This window comes from Ascaphus truei, chromosome 20 (assembly GCF_040206685.1).
Source record: "Ascaphus truei isolate aAscTru1 chromosome 20, aAscTru1.hap1, whole genome shotgun sequence".
In the NCBI taxonomy this organism is placed as follows: domain Eukaryota; kingdom Metazoa; phylum Chordata; class Amphibia; order Anura; family Ascaphidae; genus Ascaphus; species Ascaphus truei.
Genome location: NC_134502.1, coordinates 12,763,785 through 12,768,784, shown reverse-complemented (window position 1 = coordinate 12,768,784; position 5,000 = coordinate 12,763,785). Strand labels below are relative to the sequence as shown.

Here is a 5,000-nt window from a genome sequence, read left to right as displayed (position 1 = left end):
ACAAGACAATACAAGGAATTATACAATAAGCACAGCAAAATCGGACTGTAAGCTCTGCTGGGCAGGGATTTCCTTTCCTATTGTCTAAGTGGAGTGTTGGGAAACTTAGAGACAGCAGGTGAGGGAATCGGTGCTGTAGATGGCAGTGCTTGGCCACAATGGTTGGTAGGAGTGACTGAGTGTAGGACAATAGCTATAAGTGCAGGCTTTTGGGATGCTTCTCTTGAGTGGTGAGTATCAAGGTTGGTCAGCATTAAATCGGATGGGTTAACACCATTAGCAGGGAAATAGGTGGCATCGGCAGAGCAGGTGTGTATATGGCTGGGTCCAGGATTAGGAGAGAGATACCCAGCAGGAGAGAGATTGGTGACGTGGCTTTTTATTCAGGGGTGTAGATGTTGTTGGGAAAGGTGTGTACATACTGGTGCAGTGTATAGGCTCAAGCGTAGGTGGAGTGCAGGAGAGATGAAGAAATGTGGATAGGAGGAGAGTGGGGAAGTTGGAGAGAACAGAAAAGTTTACAAAGTAGTGTAGAAACGGCAAACAGACCAAAGCAATAGGGAGGGCATAATGAGATGCAGGGAGAGAGGTAGGAGGAGAAAGAGTTCCCAGGTATTGGAGGAGATGATGAGGTGAAAGAGCAGGTGTATAAATCAGGGATGGGAGGGCTGTGTATTACTGAAGGTTACACAGCAGCTTAGAAAGTTAGTCTTTATATGTGAAAAAATTGTCAGAGCATTTAGAAGGCCCAGTTCTTACAGTTGCAGTGTTGATGTTGAAGTGTAGAGTCTAATTCTTGTATTCGTCACCTCCAATTCAACTCCAATTTGAACTTCACAGACACTTCATATGTGACACTTAAGATGTTACACAGCCAATGTGAAGTCTCATTACACAGGATGTGCAGTCTTATTGGCTGTCCCTTGATGTGTGACAGGCACAGAAGAATGTGCAGACATCCTTAGAGATATTATAGCTGGAGAGCGCTTGACAAATGCACTCGCCCACTCACGTGGGGCGAGTGCATTTTACCCGCTCGCGAGTCTTACCGGCGGTGTCTCCTGGCATTCTCCTGCAACTTCTGTGTCTCCCCTGTAACTCCCGTAAATTTGGCTGCTGCCGCATTGCCATAACAATGGGGCGCTAAGTGACGTCACGTGGCATGAAGTTGCCATGACCACTTGACACCGCGTGGCATCACATAGCATCCTGTTGTCATGGCAAAGTTTACGGCCGTTACAGGGGCGACACGGAAGTTGCAGGGGGAGAAGCAGGAGAATGCCGTGCCACCGCCGGTAAGACTCGCAAGTGGGATAGCTTTTTTATGGGGGGCTGGTGGATGCGAGTCACTTTCTGTTTTTGGGCGAGTGTTTTTTTTTGTTTTGTTTTTTTTAAAGAGAATTTGTCAAGCCGTGTGTGTGTGTGTGTGTGTGTGTGTGTGTGTGTGTGTGTGTGTGTGTGTGTGTGTGTGTGTGTGTGTGTGTGTGTGTATAATGGGAACACCCTCTTGGAATCCCATAGATTTAAGTGGGGTCAACCTACAGTATTAAATGAAGTTAATTCTATTACACAAACACATAAGCTACTGAAACACCTATATATATTTGCCGTGCTTTTCTGTGTAAGGAGCCTGCTGCAGGCGAAAAAATTGGCCATACATATGGGACAAACAAAGTGAATGCCGGCGCTTCTTCCATTAGACTAACAATATCTAGTGAAATATATATTTTTCACCGCATAAGATGCTGGCACAGACTTTTTTTTTTATTATGGTCACCCTACAGTTGCCCTCTTCAGTAATCATTTTTCCCATAGACTGTAATGTTAACCTTTATTATAAATCTCATATAGGATAACGCTATAAAAGCAGTCGCTCTATAAAAACAGCCTCACTCTATTACACACACACATCAGTTGACCCTTTTTAGATTTTAAAAAGATGACCCCCATTTTTACAGGGTTATATTTTTTTTGAATGCAATAAAATCCCATGCATGAATGGCTTTTTTTTGACGATATACAGATCCTAGAACATCTAGGACTAACTGCTAATTACAGACCCTGCACTACCTGCTGTGGGTGTGTCTGGTGAAGCCAGCTTCTACGATGACGTTTCTTGTGACACGACATCCTTGGTCATAAAGACCGTGTCTAACTTTTGAAGCAAAAACAATCAGCCACTCAAAGCCCTTTGGATCATTATCAATTTCTGTTCCCTATTCAGAATCAAATAACATCTTTATTTTCCTGATCACATAATCCCATTTGTAGTCGTTTTCTACAAACATTTATTACAAATGTTTTTTGTCCGTTGGGATAAAAACAAAATGGCTGCCTGTACTCTTTTCCAAGGCTTGGGTTTCGCTTAGTTGTGCTTTAGCTGGAACCCACAATAACGGAAGCAGCTTGTGTTGTATATCCCTGTAAATTTTTACGTCTGTTCACAGTGAGGCTTTGAGGCCTAGATTAAAGAAAGGGAGATTGGCTTAAATCTTGAAACAAAATATAAAAAAGCAGTCGTACGGTTAAGTGCTTTCACATTATAAGTCTTTCTCTATGTAGCTTGGTAATACAACAAAAGACAAAAAGCCTCAGTTCTATAACCCTGAACACTTAATGTAACCATGTATTTATCTGTCATTATAACTCTGTGCCCAGGACATACAGTACTTGAAAAAGAGAGGTTAACTCTCAATATATCACTTCCTGGTAAAACATTTTATAAATAAATAAAATATCCAATATGACAAATTATTTTTTTTAAATACTTTTACTTCCTGTTCTTCTTTTCATAAGTGAGGGTCATTTAGTTAAATTCGTTGGCCAAAGAACTTTAGGCTTGCTAACCATGTCACGATATTCTCTCCTCTGCAAGGCCTAAGACTACTCCACCTGCACAAAGCTCTCCTCGCCTCTCTAATGGAGGGAGAGCTGTCTTAATAGGCTGGTCATACACAGGTGTGTAATAAGAACTGCCATTAAAACGGTGGGATGAGTGTGCTTGAAACCAGGGAGGGGTCGCAAACCTCCATGTTGTTTACTAATAGAAATTTACAAACGCACACAGCCCCCGTTAGCTCAGAACCCAAACACTGTGTGCGCGTCTGTGTGTGCGCGTGCGTCTCTCTGCGTGCGTCTTTGTGTTTTAAAAGGAGTGCTACTGGGATTGTGACCTCAAGTAATACAACAAAAGACAAAGAGCCTCAGCACTGGGCGCTGTGTGTGTGTTTTGGTTTGTGTTTTCTGATTGGCCCAAATACTTATTTTGAAGTTCCTCATAACAAACAAACAGATCCATAAAAATATAGGTGGTCCTCGGTATCCGACGGTCCGCTTTCCATCGAACGCCTTATCCGACGCTGACTGCCGCGGATTAACATGGACCCACAAGCTGACAGTCCGTTATCCGACGGCGGTTTGCGAGACGCATTCCATCGGATAAGCGAGGGCCAACACATTTACAAGTTTTTTTAAATAATTTCCATTTGTTGCTTTGATAAATTCTATTTTATTTTAGCCCACTTTTTGCATGGTTATTTTCTCCTTCAAGGTTAGTTTAGCATCCCCCAAAAAAGTTACAAAAATAAGTGTTTATATTTATTTTAACTTCTTACCTTCCATAAATTAATTTAATGTTATGGCTATTTCCCCCACAATTTTTAGGCTAATACAGATTAAAATGAACCCCTTATAAAGTTAAACAATAATCCAATGTAAATGTTTAAATCTAATTTTATTTTCATTTTTCTAAGTTTGACAATTGACTGATTCTAGCTAAAACTATTTTTGCATGGTCTTTATATATTTTAACACTTCAATACCAATGGGAATATTCAGCCCACGTACAGTACGTGCGGGTGATCCCTTTTAACTAGGTAATAATGCCTTAAGATCAGGGCATTGTTGGCCAATAATGCCCTGGCTGGAGGAGTTGAAGGCCCAAGACACCTTTTTGTATAGTCCTATGGATAATTTAATTAAAAATAAATAAACATTCTGCATTTTCTTTTGAATGTTTTTGTTTTTTCGACTTTTACTGTACTTATTGTTTATATCTCTATCGTTAAAACATTGTCGGCTTGTGCACCACAATGACCTTTTCACAGTCCCTTGTCTTCCCTGAGCTTGCTGAGATGTTCCCGGGAAAGTAAGGGGGAGAGATGAGGGACCTAAGGAGTAACTTCCTGCCCCGCATGCAAACGAGCAGTCGAGGGAGGTAACCAGATAAATAGTGTCCGCACACGGTTCTGTGCAACTTGCCTCAATAGTCGTTGACCCCTACGCATTTTGCAGAGATGTCATTTATCAGTGCCTCACATGCCTTAAAAGGCATGCACTTGGAAATTAACCAGCCGTTTATAGATTATACAGTATAAGTATTTTGTACTTAATGAAAAGTGCATTGTGTGTGTGTGTGATATATAGATATAGATAGTATTCATGGAATTGCATATCAAACGAATTAAAGACTTTAATTCATCAAACATGTTGTATAAAATAGTGTATTGCTACATAAATCCATCTGAAATTATTCAGACACGGTTATATAATCATTACTCAAATGACACCTGATACGACAAACAAGAAATATAGAAGTAATTCAAAGAATAAACCTTAACTTTAACATAGCCTTTCAATTCCAACATGTAATTGAAACCCTATTGGTAACCTGTCTGAAACTTGTGCATCCAATATTGTTCTCATTGTTGTAGTAAGTGATATTTATTTCTAACCCTTTGGGCTATTAAAAACCTTTTCTAAATTCTGCAACACGTACTTGCTGGGTTTTTACCCATGCGCAGCTAAAAAAATTTTTTTAAATATGGTATGTATAATTGTATTATCTTGAAGGTACATGTAAGCATCCTTAATCATGTAAATGTGTCCCCTAATGTTTAATCGGGGAATCCTTTTTTGCAATACACTGGAGCCCACAGGGGTAGCTGGCTGATAACTTCTATCACAAAATAGGAATTGCAATCGATCCGTTCAGAAACTTG

The 5,000-nt window shown here is 40.3% G+C and overlaps 1 protein-coding gene and 1 long non-coding RNA gene across 6 annotated transcripts in view; one reads left to right on the top strand and one right to left on the bottom strand.

The window, feature by feature from the left end:
* Positions 1-5,000, top strand: part of CAMSAP3 (calmodulin regulated spectrin associated protein family member 3) — a 93,726-nt gene that overhangs the window by 13,937 nt on the left and 74,789 nt on the right. The window lies entirely within an intron of this gene.
* Positions 2,220-5,000, bottom strand: part of LOC142470672 (uncharacterized) — a 2,985-nt gene continuing 204 nt past the window's right edge. For both annotated transcript variants that reach the window (XR_012789308.1, XR_012789309.1), the window contains exon 2: positions 2,220-2,461. This is a non-coding gene — a long non-coding RNA (uncharacterized LOC142470672). The remainder of the gene's footprint in view (positions 2,462-5,000) is intronic.